This window comes from Monodelphis domestica, chromosome 6, assembly GCF_027887165.1.
Source record: "Monodelphis domestica isolate mMonDom1 chromosome 6, mMonDom1.pri, whole genome shotgun sequence".
In the NCBI taxonomy this organism is placed as follows: Eukaryota; Metazoa; Chordata; class Mammalia; order Didelphimorphia; family Didelphidae; genus Monodelphis; species Monodelphis domestica.
In genome coordinates this window covers 174,984,629-175,005,906 of record NC_077232.1, presented here as the reverse complement: position 1 = coordinate 175,005,906, position 21,278 = coordinate 174,984,629, and the positions used below count along the sequence as shown (strand labels likewise).

General features: G+C 36.6%; 1 protein-coding gene across 2 annotated transcripts in view; it reads right to left on the bottom strand.

Moving 5' to 3' along the window:
* Positions 1-21,278, bottom strand: part of IL15 (interleukin 15) — a 181,657-nt gene that overhangs the window by 99,781 nt on the left and 60,598 nt on the right. The window lies entirely within an intron of this gene.

Sequence of the window (21,278 nt, the reverse complement as noted above, 5' to 3'; positions counted from 1 at the left end):
ATGGATAGAGACCCAGGTCTGGAGTCAGGATGACTCATCTTTCTGAGTTCAAATCTGACTTCAGACATTTACTAGCTATGTGGCCTTGGGCAAGTCACTTTATACTGTTTGCCTCAGTTCTTTTATCTATAAAATGAGCTCAAGAAGGAAATGCAAACCACTTCAGTGTCTTTGCCAAGAAAACCCCAAATAGATGAGTAGTCTCATCTGAACCAACAAAACTATGTGCTAAGCACCATGATAAATACCAGAAATACCAAAAGAAACAAAACAGTCATTGCCTTCAAGGAACTCACAATCTACTGGAGAAAGCCACAAGGAAACAAATACATATGAACAAGCTATGTACAGGATAAATGAGGAATTACTAAAAGAGGAAAGCTATTTAAATTAGATTGGGGAACGTTTTCTACAGTAGATGGGATTTCAATTAGGAGTAGAAGGAAGTCAGAGGAAGTAATGGTGAAGAGGAAGAGGAAGAGCATTACAGGCATGGCAGCCAACCAGAGAAAATGCCCAATATGTCACTAATTGAAGAGTATGTTTTGGGGTGTAAGGCATAAAAAGTCTGGAAAGGGAGAAGAGAGATAGTTTATGTACCTTGAAAGCCATTGGAGGTTATTGAGAAAGGGGAAAGGATAATATGGTCAGACCTACACTTAATAAAAGTCACTTTAGTGACTAGAGGATGGATTGTAGAAGGGAGAGATTTCAAGCAGACAGATCCAGCCTCAGGCTATTGTGACAGTATACTCCTGAAGTGAGGAAATCCTGCCCAGAGGGATTGTCTGAAGAGAGGAGGCATATTTGAAAGAAGTCACAAAGATGAAATCAATGGTTCTTTGCAAAAGATTAGATTTTGGGGTGCTACAGAGTGAGTGAAGTACTCAAGCTGATACCTAAATTATGAATTTGAGGAACTGGGAGAATTATGGTATCCTTGCTAGAAATAGGGAAATTAATAATGGGGTGGAGGGAGGATTTAGGAGAAAAGATCATAAGTTCAGTTTGGGACATGTTGAGTTTGAGATGTCTCTTGGACCTCCAGTTCAAAATATCTGAAAGGCTGTTGGAGAAGTGAAACTGGAAGTCAGTGGTTAGTGCAGAATACATAGATTTGAGAATCATCAGAAAAGCCATAGTGATTTAAGTCCATGGGAACTGAGATGACCAAATGAAATAGTAAAGAAGCAGAAAGGATCCAGGACAGAACCCTATGGGACACCTACAGGTATAGGGCATGAAGTAAAGAAAGGAGACTGAGTAGAGGTCTGATAGGGAGGAGAACCAGGACAGTGGTGTCCTGAAAACCTATACAGAAGCCAGTTACAAGGAGAAGAGGGAGAACAAAAGTGGCAAAGGTTGTAGAGTTTGAGAGGAATAAAAGTTGAGAAAAAAGCCATTAGATTTGGAAATTAAAATATCTTTGGTCACTGGAGGTAGCACTTCTGTGGAAAAATTAGGTCAGAAGACAGATTGTAAGGGGTTATGAAGAGAGCCAGAGGAGAAAATGAGGAGGCACTTATTGTAGATATCCTTTTCAAGGAATTTGGTCACAAAGGATGGAAGAGATACAGGATAATACTTAGAGGAGTCACAAGGACTTAGTGAAGGTTTTGTGAGGATGATGGAGACATAGGCATGTTTATAGAAAGTAGGAACTGAGCCAGTGGAGAGCAAAAGATTGAAAATAAGTGAGAATGGAGATGATAAAGGGGTCAATCTGTTGGAGAAGATGGAATGGAATGGGATCACTTATGTAGGTAGAAGAGTGAATCTTGGTAAGGAGTAAGGCCACCTCTTCAAGTGAAACGGGAGTAAAGAAGAATATGGTACTAGAAGGGGAAGCAGCTAAGTGGCTCAATATACTAAAAGGCAAGTCTAGAAACAAGAGATCCTGGGTTCAAATATGACCTCAGACATTTCCTAGCTATATGGCCCTGGGCAAGGCACTTAATCCCCATTGCCTGGCCCTTACTGCTCTTCTGCCTTGGACCAATGCTTAGTATTGATTCTAAGACAGAAGGTAAGGGTTTTAAAAAACAATAAAGTAGTAAATGGTACCTGAATGACAGGAGATGAAGAAGAGGGAGCTCACAGCAAATGGCCTTAATTTTTTTCTATAAAATATGAGACAAAGTTCTAAACTGAGAGGATAGGAAAAGGGGGAGCCATTGGAAGTTTGAAGAAGTCTTGAAAAGTTTGGAAGAGCCACTGCAGAGATTAGGATAATGAGGGTATAATAAGTTTAAGGAAGGTATAATAGGATTGTCTAGCAGTAGTGAGGGCCCTGTTGAGGTTGTATACCATAAATTTGTAGTGGGGGGAAGAGAGAAGCATCTAGGTAGCTCAGTGGATTGAGAGCCAGGCCTAGAAATGGGACATCTTGGCCTCAGATACTTCCTAACTATGTGACCCTGGGCAAGTCACTTCATCCCAATACTCTAGTTCTTACTGCTCTTCTGCCTTGGAACCAATGCTTAGTATTGACTCTAAGACAGAAAGTAAACATTGAAAAAAAATTATAAAGGACTCAATCAGTTCTCATGATTTTTCTCATCTTTGTTCAGTAGCACATAGATAGGAGTGAAGGCAGCGAATGGTGAGAGAGATTTTATATGTGTGAGTGTGTGTACACATATACATTCACACACATATATGTCATATGCATATATACATATATGAAGTATATAACATAATGATTGGATTTATGTTTTAGTTTAAATGTTATACTTGCTTTTAATTCTATAAGTATTCTATTTTTTGAAGTGCTTAAGGTTAACAAGTAATAAGTATAATTATTACTGTTTTGTGCTAATTTCTTGGGCTTATAAATTAATAACGTATATTAAAAATATTTGTTTTCACTGCAAAATTTGTTGGGGCATCAATTTTTTAGTGAAGGAGAATGATGTAGAAAGGCCACAGAGAAAGATGAAGCAGTCTTATATATATGTATATGTATGTATATATTTATTTGTATTCTATATTATTTATATACATATGTAATATGTAATTATTATACCTTTTATTATATGGTTATATAATTGTTGTATGTTATAAAATATATTTATTGAAATATTCATATATTATAGCAATATTGCTATATTATATATATAATATATAAATATATTGCTAGGGAAGGTAGGACAGAAGTCAATTTACTAACAGAATCCTCAAGACTGTACAACCACTCTTATTTTGAATAAAACTCAAAGGCTAATGATATAAAGTTGTTAGGGGTATTTTTAAACCCTTACCTTAGAATCAGTACTATGTATTGGTTCCAAGGCAGAAGAGTGGGAAGGGCTAGACAATGGGGGTCAAGTGACTTTCCTGAGGTCACACAGCTAGACATGTCTGAGGCCAGATTTGCTCCCACAACTCTTGTCTCTAGGTCTGGCTCTCAATCCACTGAGCTACCTAGCTGCCCCCTGATGATGTAAAGTTAAACAGTTTCTTAACATGGTACCTTGCAATCACTTTTGAGAATTACAGGGTAGATTGACCTTAGGAAGTTTAATAGCCATTAGAACTAAAATGGGCTTCTGAACTCAGTAAGGGGCAGTTTAATATAGAGAAAAGTTCAAAGTTTAGCAATCTATAAAACATTCAGCAAAGAAGCAGCTAATAGAATAGTTCTAAACAAGAGTCCAAAGGGCAGAATTCTGTTCAGCCTAGGTCCCTGAAACTTCCAGTATAGCCTACCTGACAAGGGAAGAACTTTCTCAATGACTGAGAAAACTGATTTGGAAAGCTATATGGGGCACTCGGTCTTTTGATTGAGAAGCTTAATGGATAGAAAAAGAAAGGTTCATTGCTATTAGATGATAAAAACTGATTGAGTACAGCAGTTACTTTCTCTGCCAGGGATAGGCTTACTAATCACAGCACCTTGAAGTTATAAATGAGATTTGATGAGATGGCACTGATGTCTGACATATGGTTCAGAAAGGGGACATCATGAAAAGAAAAAATAATGGATAAAACACAGAGAAATTAAAGTATTACTATATATCATGTATGTACATATATATGTATATATTCAGGTAAAGATACCCAGGAACCTTAGTGGAGAAGATAGCATCATCGAAAATGTCTAAGTGAAGATTATTGTCATGAGAGAATATTCTAGATTGTATAAGAAAGAAGAAAAGGGAGGGGGGAAATGAGGAGTTCAGGCTATGTGCCACAAGTCTAGAACAGAAACATAATAAAATAATACGGGATTTCAATTACCAGATAACTGCCAGAATTTTCTCAGGCACAAGCAGAACAATTTATTAACAACTAGATTGCTTTTGTGATGATTTTATTCTGCAAAAGATTGGAGAAAACAGATAGAAAGAACAAAAACAGAGGAAATACTATTCTGGACCTCACGCTTTACTAGAAATAAGAGAAATGATAAGAACCTGAGAAGTGACTACTACATCTTCGAATTTTGTGTTAAGGGAGCAGAGAAAGCCAGGCATAGTCTTATATGCAAAGTAGCTTTAGGGAGAAAAGATTCCAAAGGGTCTGAGAACGGGATGGGGAAAATTACATGACACTCAAATTCCACAGTGGAGACCAATCTAAAAAGGATAGGAAGCAATCAAGAAGGAAATTCTGAAAACAAACAGAAATAATCCTGATTAGGAAAAGAGAGTTGCTTTAACAGAGCAATGTGAATGTCAAAGTAACTTCTTAGTGAACATAAGTATTTTTTTAAAGAAAAAAAAAAAGACAAAATTAAAGCAAAGGAAAATTTTGGAAGATGAAAAGAACCCTCACATTAGGAGCACTAAAATTCAGTATACATCTAGTCTGGCAAGGAATGTTAAGGTCAGCAAAATGAATTATACTAGGTTTGAAGGAAAGGTAGGACAACTGTTCTGGGTGAAAGAGACAAGGATAAAAGAAATGGAAAGAAAGCAAAACACTCTACTTTTATTAGGACTCTCTTTTTTTTTCTGTCCAGGAGAATACTATTGGGCAGGAGAGGATACAGCAGAAATAACTAATGGGGAATTGAAATCCAAGATATATGAGGAGATAGCAAAACTGTGAATAGCATTCTTGAACAATTTAACTCATCAAGTGCAGGCAAAGTACATTCTGATTAATCAAAATAACTGTTGAATGTCACTGCTTAGCTTTTATCAGTTTCTCAATGATTACAAGAAAAAGAGGAAGAAAGTAGAGAACGAGAGAAAGAGGGGAAAAAGACAGACAGGAACCTGGAAACTAGAGAATGGCCACCATTGTCCTAAGTTTCAATAAAGAGAAGAATGTAGGGTCTATACAATATAAGCCAGTGAGCATGCCTTTCATTCCTAGGGAAAGTCGAAAATGCTTTATAAAAGGGATAGTGAACATTAAGAAAAGTAAGTGGTGGCCATAAAGAACAGCAATGGCTTTATCAAGAACATTTCATGAAAGACTGGCCTTGCTTCATTGTTTGTGAAAGAAATGCTAGACTGTTAAATCAGGAAAAAAAATGTTTTAGATATAGGAACTTACTAGAAGGGAAACAAAGCATCTGACAAAAGATATCATATAGTCCTTTTAAACAAGATTGAGAGATGTGGGCTAGAAGACAGTTAAGTGGACTAGGGAATTGATGAATAGTTTAAGGTCAACTTGGAGATAGGTCTCTAAGCAAGTACACCAGCCATCTATCTATCCTTGGATTTGTTGTGCTTAAATTTTTTAGTAATGATATGCTTATCAAATATGTAGATAAGGTAGAAGACATAGATAAACAAAACTAATGACAGAGTAAAGACCCAAAATTGTAAACAGGCTAGAAAACTGCATGATTATGATAAGATGAAAATTAATAAAGATAAAGTAAAATTTTAAAAAAATTAAAGTCTAAAACTGGGCTTAAAAATCAATTGGACAAATAAAGATGGGAGAGGCATGACTAGATGACAATTCACCTTAAAATACTGTGGGTCATCGATGAAATTACAAACTCGGTATGAGTCAGTACTATGATAAAGCAATTCAAAAAGTTAATATGATGTTAGACTTATGAGAGGACAATAGTCCAGAATAGGGAAGTGATCACTCAGTTGTATTTTGTCCTTTTCTGAACCTATATGGGAGGCTGAGTTCAATGATAGTGTCCCATTTTGTAGAAAGGCCATGAAAGAATATTCAAAGAAATTTCAAATTGCCTTCCTTCTCAGTGAGGGGGAAAGAAAAAGAAAAAATTTGGAACCTAAAAAAATGTTAAGATGAACATTAAAAATTGTTTTTACATATAATTGGAAAAGGAAAAGAACATTCAAAGAAGACCTGAATGATGAATAGGCTCAAGATAAAGCCACATGAGACTCCTTTAACAAAGGTAGCAATGCTTAACCTGGAGAAGGAAAGACTGATGGGCAAGAGAATAGCTGCCTTCAAGTATCTAAAGGACAATTTAGAAGAATAATTCTGAAAGGGCCCCTAAGACCTTTTCAGGGTGTCTGCAAGGTCAAAAATATTTTCATAACAATGCTAAGATGTTTTGATTTCTAACATGGTAAGTCGCTATAAATATAACGCACATAAACAAAAGCTCTTTGAGGAGTCTTCAATCATTTTTAAGAGTGCAAAAAATGTCTGGAGACCAAAAAGTTTGACAATCCCTGAGAAGAAGAAGGATTATGCTTATTCTACTTGGTCCCAGAGGACAGAACTAAGAATAATGGGCAGAAATTACAGAGATTTACAGCTATTCAAAAGTTGAATGGGTTGTCTTCCAAGGCTATGGGTCCCCCCCATCCCCAATATATACAAATACACACACATGCACAAGTACACATACACACTAGATCCCCTGGCCATATCCAGGGGACCCCTTATTTGGGATGCTGTCCAGAGCCTTTCTGTCCAGATGTGGCTTTCGCTAGATGACCACTGAAGCCCCTTCTAACTGAGATGCCTTGGTTCTGATTGTAAGCTTTAAAGTGTTACAAAAATATGAGCTGTGACTGTTTGAGTTAAGAGAGAAATGGGAATACAGGCAAGCATAAAGTACAATGGGAAAAGGCAGTGGAGAGGTTTGTATAATATATGTTTGCCCTACTTGTCAAGCTCTACCACTATCCCTGTTTTGTTCATTAGTGTGTTTCATCCAGGGCCATCTCATTATTCCTGACTTGTAAAAGTCATCCTTCTTTTTATCCACCCTCTAGCCCAATCTGGTGACACCAATACATTTTTCTTTTGATAAAAATACAGTGACACTCAGTATTAAAACTCTACTCTGCCCTGGAGAGACTACCACTGGCAGTATATTATATTTTGTGTCAGAAAACCTATGTCTGAATATGCTATTTAATGTCTATGTGACCTTGGGTCAATCACTTCATATCTACAAGCCTCAGTTTCCATTTGTAAAATGAGGAGGGTGAAAGATAACATGCAATCTTCAAGTACTTAAATGTATACTCTTCAGGGGTTTTTTATCATGCAAAACTCACTTCCATATTGGCCATTGTTATAAGAATACACTCATACAAAATCAAACCCCCAAAATAAAACTGTAAATACACTCATGTGAAAGATGATTCCAACAGTTCTCTCTCTGGAGGTGGAGAGCATTCCTCATCATAGGTCCTCAGAACTGTCCCCGATCATTGTATTGCTGAGAGTAGCTAAGTCTATCGCATTTGATTGTTCTACAATATTGCTGTTATTGTGCAATGTTCTCCTGATTCTTCTTATTTCACTCTGCATTAGTTCATGTAGATCTTTCCAGCTTTTTCTGAAATCATCCTGCTTGTCATTTCTTATAGTATATTTACATATACCACAATTTGTTCCGCCATTCCCAATCAATGGACATCCCTTCAATTTCTAATTCTTTGCCTCTACAAAAAGAGCTGCAATAAGTATTTTTGTATAAGTAGGTCCTTTCCACGTTTTTATGATCTTTTTGGGATACAGACATAGCAGTGGTATAATCTTCATTTCTTAAAAAAGCAAAAATAATAACCTAAAAAAACCTTCCTGGAAAACAGTTGGTATAGCTTCTTCCCCTTTTTAACTAACATCATACCAGTCATACATCATAGATTTAAAACCATACAGACCTTAAAGGGCAATGAGCCCAACCCCTTCATTTGAGTATGACAAAAGAACTAAGGTTAAGTAACTTTCCCAATGTCACACTGGTAGTAAATGGAAAAGCTGGGATTTGAACCCAAGTTATCCAACTTCAAATGTAATTGTCTTTATACTGTATCATTCAGCCACCATGTGGAGATGCTAAAAATGCAAGTGCTTTTTAGAATTCTCCTGATATTTCTCAAATATGATCTTTAAAAATACCATCCTTCATTCTAAAAATCAGCCGTTCATTACAAAACAATTTTCCAGCACTGCCAGGATGGATAATTGTTTGACTATTAAAGTGTAGACCATGATTTATAACCCTCATAATGGCAACAATCTCCAAACGATCACTCTGAGCTGCCACAGAAGATGTACCTCGTCTGTTGCTGCATGAAATACTGTACAACAATTTGCAATGATGCACATATCTTATTACCTGCTGGTAATAACCTATCAGTGAGGACGACAGTTTAATTATACTGCACATCTCCTGCTGGCAAACAACTGAATTCCAAACCTTTCTACTATTTTCCAAAAATCCCTCACGGAGACACAGGAGCCCAAGTTACTATCCCTATCCTCAAATTTTGCACTTAGAGTTATACAACAAAAAGGAGATTTTTAAGGCAACAGTTGAATATCTGTTAAATACAGAAGCATGTCTAATGGGAGAATTCTCAATGCTATGCTTTCAAATATTTTCCCTTAAAGCTAATGACCCTTATGGATGCATATATAATTATTTTACTACATGTTAATTTTAGGTAATTATATTTATAATTTATAATTACATCAATATATCAAATATACATATGTACCAATACATATATGTTGTAAGAACAGCATTCCACCTAGACTCCTACCTTTCCCCACTCATCTGTCCACAAGCTATAGCTTCCTCAGGATCAATTATTACCATCAAACAAATAATCATTATAATATAGGTATATATTATGTATATGCATATAGAAATAATCTAATTTGTTATTTGTAATGACTTTCTAAGATGGGGAGAGAAGCAATACTGAGGAAATAAAGGTTATAATAAAATAACATCAATAAAACATGTGTGTTATTTTTTAAAACTTAGATATACTGAGGTGGGGTAATAGCTAGATGGCACAATGGATAGAGTAGTAAACCTGAATTTAAATCTGGCCTTAGACACTTACTAGCTCTGTGTCTCTGGACAAGTCACTTAGCCCTGTTTCCTCATTTATAAAATGAGACAGAAGGAAATAACAAACCACTCCAGATCTTTGCCAAGAAAACTTTAAAAGGAACCAGAAAGAGCTGGACACACCTGAAACAACTGAACAAGAGCAGCAAATGTTGAGGATAGGAACAATGGGTATAGAATATAACATGTACCATTAAACACAGCTAATGTCAATTGGTTTGAATGAATTATTTTTTCACTTTTTCTTTCTTATTCGTTGTTCCAAGGGAAGATTGATTGGGTAGGTGTAGAGAAAGGAAATGAGAATGATTTACGTCAAAAGACAGCAATAAAATCCATATCCATATCACCATTTTTTCCATGACTACAACTGTGTAAACAAAAATTGAAAGACAACTCAACTCTGCATCACTAGATTGAACATTTTTAGACCCAAAGAAGTACACACCTCTTCCTCCTCTTCTTCCTCTCCCCAAAGAAGTGGGAACCTATGGGTATGGAATGTGGCATAAATATCAAAAATCATTACTAGCCTGACTGCTTCTCCTGGCTAGTTCTGTTTCAAGGGAGGGATCCCTCAGGGTAGTTTTCATAGCAAGAAATAACTATGGTGTGAAAACAAAAGACATTAATTTGTTTTTATTTATTTTTCAATTACATGACAAACAACTTTTGACAATTGTTATCTGACATTCTGCAATTCAGATTCTCTCTCACCCTTCCTTCCTCACCCTCCCCAGGATGGTAAATAGTTTTTTATAGGTTATACCAGTGCTGTTATAAAATGTATATTTACATATTCCTCATGCCATGATAGAAGATACATATCACACATACAAAAAAAATTCATGAAGGAAATAAAGTGAAAGATGAAATGCTTTGATATGCAGAGAGGTTCCAACAATTCCTTTTTTGGCCATGGATAGCATTTTTTATGAATCCCTTGGAGTTATCTTAGAACTTAGAACTTTGTTTTGCTGATAATAATTTGGTCCTTCACAGTTGATCATCAAACAGTATTTCTGTTACTGTGTATATTATTCTCCTGGTTCTGATCACTTCAATTTGCATCAGTTCCTATAAGACTTTCCACGTTTTTTCTGAACACACCCTGTTAATCATTTCTTAGAGAATAATAGTATTCCATTACAACTAGATATCACAACTTGTTCATCCATTCCCCAATTGATATATACTCACTTCAGTTTCTAATTCTTTGACACTAAGAGCTGCTAAAAATATTTTTTTTGGTACAAGTAAGTCCTTTTCCCCTATTTCTAATCTCTTTTTTGATGAAGACCAGAAGTGAGTAATATTTCTGGGTCAAAGGGTATTCTAGTTTTATGGTCCTTTGGGTATAGGTATGGGGTGCTCAGGGAGGGGTAATATCTCTGGTATAGAGGGCTTGTCGTGTCCTCCTAGGGCAGCTCTCCAGCCTCTGACCCTCACCTGACACCCAGCTCTCACTTGTGGCTCCCTGTAGCTGCTAGCACGCGGCAGCGGCCACACCCAGGGCAACGGCTTCAACAGGCCGGCTAAACCTTGTGAGGGTAGCCATCGGGTCTACGTCGACCCCTGGTGAACCAGGGCTTTGCTCACCCAGCATGTGAAGACTGCTTCAGCGGAACAGGCGGAAGAAACCAACAAGAAGGTTCAATGGCTGAGAGGGCGACGCAGCAAAGCACTGTGGAGTGCTTAGGGTGTATTGGAGCACAAAGGACAACATGGCCATCCAATGCAGCTCAGGAAGTCTCCAGGTGTAACGACTTTTCGTGCCAATGGACCCAGGCTTCCAACGCTGAGACAGTGGGACTATCTCTGTGCATCGACTTTTCCACTTAAATCTTCATGTACAGGTGTCTTTGTGCACAAAAATGCACAAAGACAATCGTCATCCTCAGTTCGAGAGACAACCAACAACAACCATATTGCTCTCCAAAATGGTTTTATCAGTTCACAATTCCATTAACAGGGTAGTATTGTCCCAATTTTCCCACATCCTCTCCAACATTTTTCACTTTCCTTTTCGGTTATATTAGTCACTCTGATGTATAATTGGAATCTACTCCCCAGGACTCTAAGTCCCAGCAGTCCACTTTCATTCTCATGTTATATCCTTACATTTTGGAGATAAAATTTGTGTGTGACCCTGCCCCTCTCTCTTTTCCCTTGAATGTGGCTGGGAAAACTTTACTCAGGCTTTTTACTTTTGCTCTTTTCAAGGGATTATTTCAAGGGAATAATCCCTTTTCAAGGGATTATTAATAATTCTTATAAAATATCATACTTGGAGTTATTGGATATTGATTTAAATCTTACATTGTGGCAACCAGAAGTCTGGAGTTTAGAACCTTTGCTCTTCTCTAAGTAGATGAAATGGTTTTTTTTAATAGACAAAATGATTAGTTTTAAAAGGCTCTGCTGCCCTGGCTCCTCCTCTCCCGCCCACCTCTGCTGTTGCCACTGCCTCCTGCATTTATCTCCCTGGGGGTCCTTGCAAGCACTTCCTGCTCAGCTGGTAAAGTATAAATTTTCCTCACATTGATATCACCTGAGTGTTTGCTGCTGCCTTGGAGACTCAGGTGTTTCTCTTAGGCAATAATTAGCTTCCTCAGAGCTTTCACCTGAGGGCAAGCTTCCATTCTCTTAACTCTCTGCCCACATAGCTGGGAAGAGCAATCAAGGGGAGCAGCAGTCCCCTGCCCATGTGACAGTGGAAGCAAGTAGCTCCCTGGCATTTTTACCCCTAGAGGGGAGGGGAAGAAAGGTTACTCTTCCAAACCTCTTCACTTTACTCAGTACATGCTAGAGTAGTGCCATCTACAGAGAGGAAGTAGAGATTGCAAGCATGGCCCAGTTTTCTGCCTATCTTCAAAGAGCTCCTGTTTCTGGAGTGCCTTACTGAGGTTGTGCAGCTTACAACTTTAGTATGTCTTTTCTTTCTGCTATTCCTGGATGTACTGATTGTATGCCTTGTTGTTAGCTTGAGTAATCTCAAGATTGAGAGGGGAGATTCATTTCCCTATGCCATTCTGGCCTGCCCATTTTCTGTAACACATCTACTATGGGGTTCATCTGCTCTATGGTTGGTGCAGGTATGGGGAACCCCAGAAGTGTGACCAAAGGAATCTGAATGGATGATGATACTCAGGAGGGGAAGGAACCTTAAAGAGTCTGGAGGTGAATTTTAAGCCTTTTCAGACTCCATTATTGATGTTAACTATTTCAGTTTGTTCCCCTCAAAATAGTAAAGAAGTCTCTGTAACACATCTATTAGAATTGAAGAAAAGGACTCTTGAATTCATTGCTCACATCCTGCCACATATATTGTATTTGTTGATTGTTCGCTTTAAGATTTAATTTTGTTTTTTAAGTTCACATATTTATCTAATCGAATATCTTCTGTTACACTCAGATACTGTCTTTTGGCCATTAGCCATATGTTCTGTTACATTGTCTTCATTTGTACCCTCCCCCTATGACTGAACTGGAAGAAATAACATTATAAAAGCTCATAGTCAAGTTGAGCAAACCCTTTTCCATGGCAAAAACCATAAGTCCTTATGGATGTTGGGTTTGTCACCAGATCCTTTGAAGTCACATGTTGTCTTAATGGCCTTTTGGTCCTTTTTACCTTTGTTTATTATCACATAGATAATGATGGATGGACTCCATCAAACTGGCTACAACCTGTATATGACCTTTGGAGCTAAAAATTTAAATTGAATTTAAAGGGTCTTCAGAAGTCATTTTCAGATATCTAGTATCACCACTACTTCTGTCTGATCATTTGCCTACCTTTGAGGTGTATGTAACAAAAGGTAAGGATCCACTCAGTATTTGAAGTGAAGTGCAATAGCACTATTGTATTCCCCACTTCTGCATTTATAAAAATGTAATGGATGGGACATATAAATGCATGCCTTTTACAGCTGTTACAGTCTCATATGGGAGATGGGAAGGTTTTCCAAGGGGGCGTGATAACCCCTGGATGCCTCCAGAGAAGAAGCATTTCCCATGGAGCCTAGTGGCTTGTGGATTTTTTTTTATATTTGTAACTCTTGGTGAAATTTTAGAACCAAAAGGTTTTCATTAACAATACAGAGGTTTTTCTGGGTTTTCCTGCCAAATCTTGGAATAATGTCAGTAATAGTCAGTAATAGCCTTTGTTAAAAATATCTTAGCCAATGTTGAAAGATCTGGAGAACTTGTGACAAGTATCCATGAACTTCAGTGGCTATAGAGACTCATGTGAATCCTAATGATAGTGGGTTTGTTTGCTATTGTCATTAAATGGGCTCTAATTGTTTGGGGAGATTTTCATATTTCTTTGAATGTGCATTAGCTATTGTACTACTTTTTTATAAAGCTGTTACTTGGTAAAAATCATGTACACTCACACTGTGGATCATGGCCAAGTTAAAAAGGAAATGGATCTCATTTTTGAGTGAGAAACCTTTGTATTATGCCTCTCCTTAAATAACACAGCGAGTCACTGATTGTGAAATATATATTGATTTTTAATTTTATTATTGTTTTTCCTTGTATGTGCAATAGAGTATTTGAGTTTTCTTTTTTCTCTCACTTTTTGTACTTAATGCACATTACCAGTACTAATGGTTTGTTTGTTTATTATTTTGCACTAGGGTAATTTTAAAATGGCCATTAGCACTAGTGTCAATGCATAACCAAAAGCTTTAGACTATGGAAGCCTACCACTGATTGTTAAATATTATGGGACTTTGATTAATGATTGTGTCTGATTCCAGGAGAAGGGATCATTAAAGAGCCACTGCATAGTGCCAAGGAGCTTGTCAAAGTCAACCTGCACAGTGCCTAGGAGCACAAGGTCAAGGACACCAACCAATGATGGTGGGATTGAAGAGATTCTGTGCCAATACAGAGAATTTATTTTGGGGTTCAAGGAAACAGCTATTTGACAACATCAGACACAGAATTACCTCAAGTCAGATTCAGACTTCTAACAAGTACCTTGGTTTGGCTGTCATTTTGGCTCCCCTATCCCTGAGAGCAAAGGTAAAATCAGACCATGGAATGCTATTTCCCTTCTGCTACAAAATCTAGTCCCTTTTCTGTCTTTATAGTATGGCAATTTTCTGTAGCCCAGATTGCTGATTGAGTAAGTGGATAATTGCTACAATAGCTTGTGGGACATAAATCACTTTAATTGAGCCCTGATTCAAGGACCTGTTATAGGCTTATTTTTCCTTACTCAGAATTTTTGCACATGAGACTCTGATATTTTATGTTTCATCCAGAAGTTACTTTTATCTCTTTTATTTGGATTTTTTTAATATTTTTTATTTTCTTTTTAACAATTGATTCATTGACCTCATAACTCAGCCATGTATCCCACAGTGATCAGTGTGTTTGTCAATACCCTCCTCAAAGGAGGATTATGTATTATTATCCTATAATGCAAAGTTTAAATTGTTTTGAGACTAATTTTAGGATAAGAAACTTGCTACCTCCCCAAATCAAGAAAAGTGAACTGTTTGGAGAAGGCATCATGAAGATGCCTGCAGAAACTACACATTGCTATAAAAGATCCAGAATATAGTAATGTAGTGAAATTAAACTGTGGGGGGTTGAATACATTTATTTTGACATACACTTTTATGCCAAAAGGGACTGCTCCCTAATTGGCTTTTTGTCAATGAACCTAGCAATCATTGGTTTTGTTCTCTTTCTCTTTTATTTACCTCTTATCCCCAAATTACTGTAATTTTCCCTCAGAAACTGCAGTATTGTATGTACCTCTAGGTAGAGATCTTTAGAGATATAAGTTGGTTATATGTATTGATTCCAATTGGGAAACTAGGCATATAAATCTGGGAGACTTCTACATGTTCACTTTCCAATGGAATCACAGGGGGAAATTGTATAATTAGAATCTACTTCCCAGAATTCTAAATCCCAGCATCCCTCTTTTGTTCTCACGTGACATCCTTACATTTTGGAGATAAACTTTGTGTGTAGCCCCGCCCCTCTCTCTTTTTCTGTGAACGGAGCTGGGAAAACTTTTCTTAACTCAGGCTTTTACTTTGGTCCTTCTACTTCAAGTGATTATTAATAAATCTTACAAAATATAATACTTGGAGTTATTGGATATTGATTTAAATCTTACATTATATAAACAAAGATTTTGAGAAGTGACAAAATGGATCTGTAGAAAAAGCAAGAAGCTTAGTACTTGGTAAAATGCCAATCAAATGAGATGAAGACAGAGTTCCAATGGAATCTTTAAGGGAACAGTTAGGAAGCCCAGCTGCTTGAACTTGACTTCCTTCTCTGGCTGGTGGAAGAGAAGGTGGAAGACAAACTCTCTCTTTGGTCATTGATTATCTATATGAGTGTTGAATAGACTTTTGAGTTTAGCTCAGAAGAAACCCATCAGCCTTTGCTGTCAACATCTCCCCTTAGGGAAAGATAATGCTATTTCCTTAATTTGAATACATCTTAGAATCACCAATCAATGGGGATAACTTATAAAATTAGGGAGATCTATTTTCCTCTCACCCCTTGCCCTCACCTTGCCTCTATTTAAAAGAATAAAAGACCTCTTAGTTGAAAGATTTAATTGTGAGAGTTAGCTATTAGAGGAAACCTTCAAACTTACCATTTCTGAGAACAACATTCAAGACAGTTAGGGGAATAGGAAATAGGGTAGGGGAAGGAGCGTAGGATCCTGTCTTTCCCCTAGTTAGCTTCCTGGTGTTATAGCTTTAGAATTTCCTATTACCATGATTCCCCTAATAGAGGTATCTACTACAATTGATAAGTATGAGGTGGTACCTCAGAGGTGTTTTAATTTGCAATTCTCTAATCAATAGTGATTTAGAGCATTTTTTTCAAATGACTATAACTAGTTTTAATTTCTTTATCTAAGAACTACCTGTTCATATCCTTTGACCATTTATCAATTGGGGAATTCTTTGTGTTCTTACAAATTTGACTTATTTCTCTGTGCATTTGAGAAATGAAGTCTTTGTCAGAGACACTTGCTATAATTTGTGTGTGTGTGTGATTTGTTGTTCCCCTTTAAATCTTGGTTGCACTGGTCTTGTTTGTACAAAAACCTGTTAATGGAATAAAAATTATCCTTTTCATTTTTCATAATATTCTCTATGTCTTGTTTGGCCATGAATTCTTTTCTTGTCCACATATCTGACAAATAAAGGGCATTAATAAAACTTTAAAAAAACATTCTTTCATAATAAATTTTGGTCATGTATCATCTGACTTTTAGTAGTTTTCTATTAAAAGAGAGTAGTCCTGCTTTAGACATTAGTTTTAACACACCCTGAACACCATGTCCAGATATGGGAAAACTGCTCCATGATCCTCACTCAGCATTATGAAAATATTACTTCCTATGAACGTTTTAGACAATTAAACTAATAATCTGACTAGCTACAAACATAATATGAACACTTCTGTGATGTGATATGTGTGTGTGCATGTATTTTAAAAGCTTAGCTTAGGAAACTTTTTCTTTCTTAACCTGCTATTGTTGGTATAATTCAAAGAGCACTCTAAAGGGATTAGTCTTCCTTGGCTTCTGTCCCTCCTGAAACTGCTTTATTTTATAAGATCCTGGATATGCCTTAGATATCAATTCATAAAAAGCCTACATCTTGCAGATGAACCAACCAGTATCCAAGAGTCTAAATTACTTCATCTGAATCCCAGAAGCAATTAAGCCATAGAGTCAAGAACTAAACTTTGGGTCCTCTAATTCTAATTCCAACAGTATCTGCACTATATCACACTTGCTCCTTCTTCATATATTATATATGACATATTCATACATATACATATGTATATATTTTATATATACACATATATGTACATATTCTTATTTATTATATGCAATGACTCTCTAGGAGTCAAAAGGAAAGAATAGTGGGCAAAATTAAGGTTATGTTAAAACAAATAATTTTAATAAAATGTGTGGAATTAAAAATAATGTCAATAGAATATAATTATTGAACATATGGTTTATTTTCTTATCTGTGTATATGTTGTATCCCCAACCAAAAGGAATGGTAGCTCATTCAAAGCAGGGACTATTTCATTTTGCCTTTGTATACCATTCACTTAGTACAGTGCTTGATATATAATAGGAATTTAATACCCATGTGTTCAATTGAGCTAAAAGACACCTAGATTTAGAAGAAGATGGCCAGAGTTCAAATTTATGTTCTGCTATTCATTCATTTGTTCATTCATTCTCCAGGGTAATTCATTTAAAAGACATTTTTAAGTATGTTCAATGTGTAAGGTGGGCAGTTAGATGGAAAGTGCCCATAGCACCAGGTCTAGAGTCAGGAAGACCTTAGTTCAAACCTGCCCTCAGATACTTACTAGCTGTGTGACATTGAAAAAGTCACTAAACTCTATTTGCATCAGTTTACTCATCTGTAAAATAAGCTATAGAAGGAAATAGTAAACCAATCGAATATCTTTGCCATAAAAACCTCCAATAGTGTTATAAAGCATTGGACATAATTGAAATGATTGAACAACAAAATGTGTAAGGCATTATAGGAGACTAATTTATGGCTACAAAGTGAAAAACAAGGTCCTGCTTTCAAAAATTTTGTGAGGAATATGAAGATATAACATTTAATAACATTGTATTCCTGGTGAAAGGAAATTCTTGTTCCTCTTTGCCTATTCCGAATTTACACTTCTGAATTTTAGATTTACTCCACCCTGCTTAGTCTTTAGAATTTTAGCAACCAGGAATGTATACACCCCCACTTAAGGATTAAGTGTGGGGTAGAATGGTCTGTGACATGCATGTGCTAGCAAGTGACAAAACAGAAACAACTGACTGATCCCCTGGGCTATCCTAAGCCAACTTTAAGCCACCATTAGTACATGTGAGACACAGGAAGTACTGTAAAGAACTGCCTTTATATTTCGTGTCACTTCCTGTGAGAGGGACTTTTGTAGTCTTTGGTGGTGGAACTTGACTTGGTGGAGCACGGGTCCTGAGACTGCTTCCCTTAGGTGACCACATGGTGAGTTTTAAGGCTGACTTCCCTTTCCCTTGACCTTTCTGAAGGCACCAGCCTCCAAGGAGGAGGAGGCCTCATGTCTAGAAGCATAGCTAGATTTAATCTTCTGGGAAGGCCCCTTGGCCTCTGAACTCCCCCTGGCACAGGCCAGGCCAGAGTAGGTCTTCCCTTTTTCTCTTTCTCCCTCATTCTTAATTTCATCCTTCTATTGTAAATAAACCACCATAAAAGTCTATTCTGACTTGAGTATTTCATTGGGATTTTAGAATTTAAATCCCTGGTGACCATTAAATAATATATTCAGTCTCAACCCTAAAATTTACCCTTAAGACACTTATAAAAAGGGAATCCTTTATTCTCTTTGCCTTGTTGGAATTAACACTTTGGTTGGCAATAACTTAAATTACACGTGCTTGGGCTGGGTGAAGGGGCTTGCAAATCACTTGGAGAGTTCACACCTCAGTAAGTCAAGGTATGTGGACTCTTTTGATGGGTATTCACCTCTCCATAGGTTGAGATTTAGAGGGTTAACATCCTTAGCTGATGAAAATTGACCTTCAGAGGCCTTTGATAAGAGTTGACACCTTCAGAGGATGAGATGTGTGAATCCCACAGATAGTGCTAGACAATTTGGAAGCTGTAATTTGCCACTGTAAAGAGGGGAGGAGACAAGAAGCCACTATAAAAGGTCCTGAATTTCTAATGAAGAAAGGAATTCAGCTTCAAGAAGGAGTTGGACTTCAAAAAGGAAGTCCGCTTAAGGATGAAAGTTGGCTCAAGGAAGAAAGTTAGTCTCAGGAGTCACCTTCAGCTGGAGACATTGTCTTGACCTGCCTCTTAGAGGGAACTTTGGTGAGTAAATAACTGGTTGTCCTTTACTGACCTCTGGAGAGAGTTTAATTCCAGTTGAAGATCATCAAGTCCTAGCTGAGTAGAGCACCCAGAGCAATATTTAATTAGATAGGCTAAATACCTTCTCTACCTTTGTATTTCTCTACTTTCACTCTTTCTTCCTCTTTTGTAAATAAAAGCTTTTGAAGTCATTTTCAACTTTGAGGATATATTCAGTCAAATCATTAAAATTTAACCCTTACACTGGGTAAGTCATTCCTCCTTCTGGGCCTTAGGATCTTTATCTGTAGATGAAGGAATTAAACTATTAAAGGATGTCCAATGCCCCTTTTCCCCCTAAATCCTTTCACTACATACCTCCTTTAACAATGGGAGATTCAGGAACCATACCCTTTGGAGGTTATGTTGCTGGGCAGCTAGGATACCAAAAGCAAAGGCAAACACATTAATGGACTGTGCTAATCATAGGAAAATTGATCATGACAAAGTATGCCACTAAAAACTATTATAAGTAACAGAGGTTGCAGAACCACTATGTTATTAACGCATTTAACAATCCTCAAACAAAGTAACTGGAAATCTGAAGATGGACTGTGACATAATTTAGAAGCAGAGAAGTACAGTCAGTCAATAAATAATTACTAAAGCACACCATGTGCTAAGTGCTAGGGATGAACTATTAAAAAGAAAGTGGAATGCTGAATCAAAATATGAAATAAAAGTTCAGTCCTGTGATTTGCAAGGTTCAATTTGGGTTGATCAGAGTCAGAAAGGAGAAAGAATTAAGACAAAATTAGAGAAAGTATACTGACAACTATAGACTTAAAGAAAAAAGGCAATGAAAAGTATATGTAAATGTGCTTTTAAAAGTGGAAAATAATTCAATTCAATTTTGACTCACCAACAGAAGGAACTTTAGGACTAGTGATTTTTCACCCAAAGAGGAACAATACAAAGTATTCACCTTTGTCTGGTATCAGAATCTTCATGAAAAAAAAAAGCCAAAGACTTAGCAAAACATTACAAAATGTTTATAGAAAATTTAGATTTTTTAATCTCAGGTGCAGGTCCATCAAACTAAAATGAAAGCAGGGCCTGAGCACTGACCTGTTGGAACTTAATTTCTCCAATAGAGATTTGGGATCCCCATTAAGTTCTTATAGGAGAACAACTATTTCTATCTGGCACTAGCAATTTGACACAATAAGAATGGAGACCACCAAGATAATAGCTCACAAGCAACCATATTATGGAAGATAAAGATCCAGTGAGAGAAAATGAACCAAACTTGGATAAATGATTTCAGAAACTAAAGCCTCAGGTTGGGAAGTATATAGAAAGCTAAAAATTACTGCTTGGCTTGAGGAAATCTATAGAGTAGTTGCTATCTCAAAATCAGAATTGATATGAAATTTATATATTGAGTTAAAACTTTGCCCTATGGCATAAACTAAAGATTAATGTTCAGTTATTGATGGAAAAAGTCTTATGGGATTTGTTAAATTTGTCTGCTCCAAAGCAAGCTGTAAATTCCCCATGGTAGAGAACCAAAGAAAAAAAACAAGCAAATTTCCACAACACAGTGAAAGATTTGAAACAAAAAAAAAAAAGAAGGTATTAGGAAAATGACTAGTCCCTAAAATTCTGCAGTTTGACCACTGAAAAAGACTAGCAGAGAAAAAATATTAGAATGAATATTAGAAAACTTAATGTCAATACTAAACTTATAAAGAGAACTCTTCCTAATATTTAGGAAATGGTTGATGAAATTAAAGCACATGATGGAGCTTCATTTTTAGTTACTGATTGAAGTAATTTTATTTATTTATTTTTGAAGCTAAAGTATTTCTGGAACAATTTGCCTTCCCAAAGCAGGAAGTACAATACATCTCCTGTAGCTTGCCACAAGGACTTATTAATATTCCAGTATTATTCCATAATTTGTACAGACAAGATCTAGATAGAATTGACACATATTTTCCACGTAATAATATAACATAAATAAGACTTAAAAAAGAGAACGCAATATGTAAGAAATGGAGCAAGTTAAAAAAAGGATTATTGAGAGACTGAAGAAAAGAGGATAGTCACTTGTCCCAAGGAAA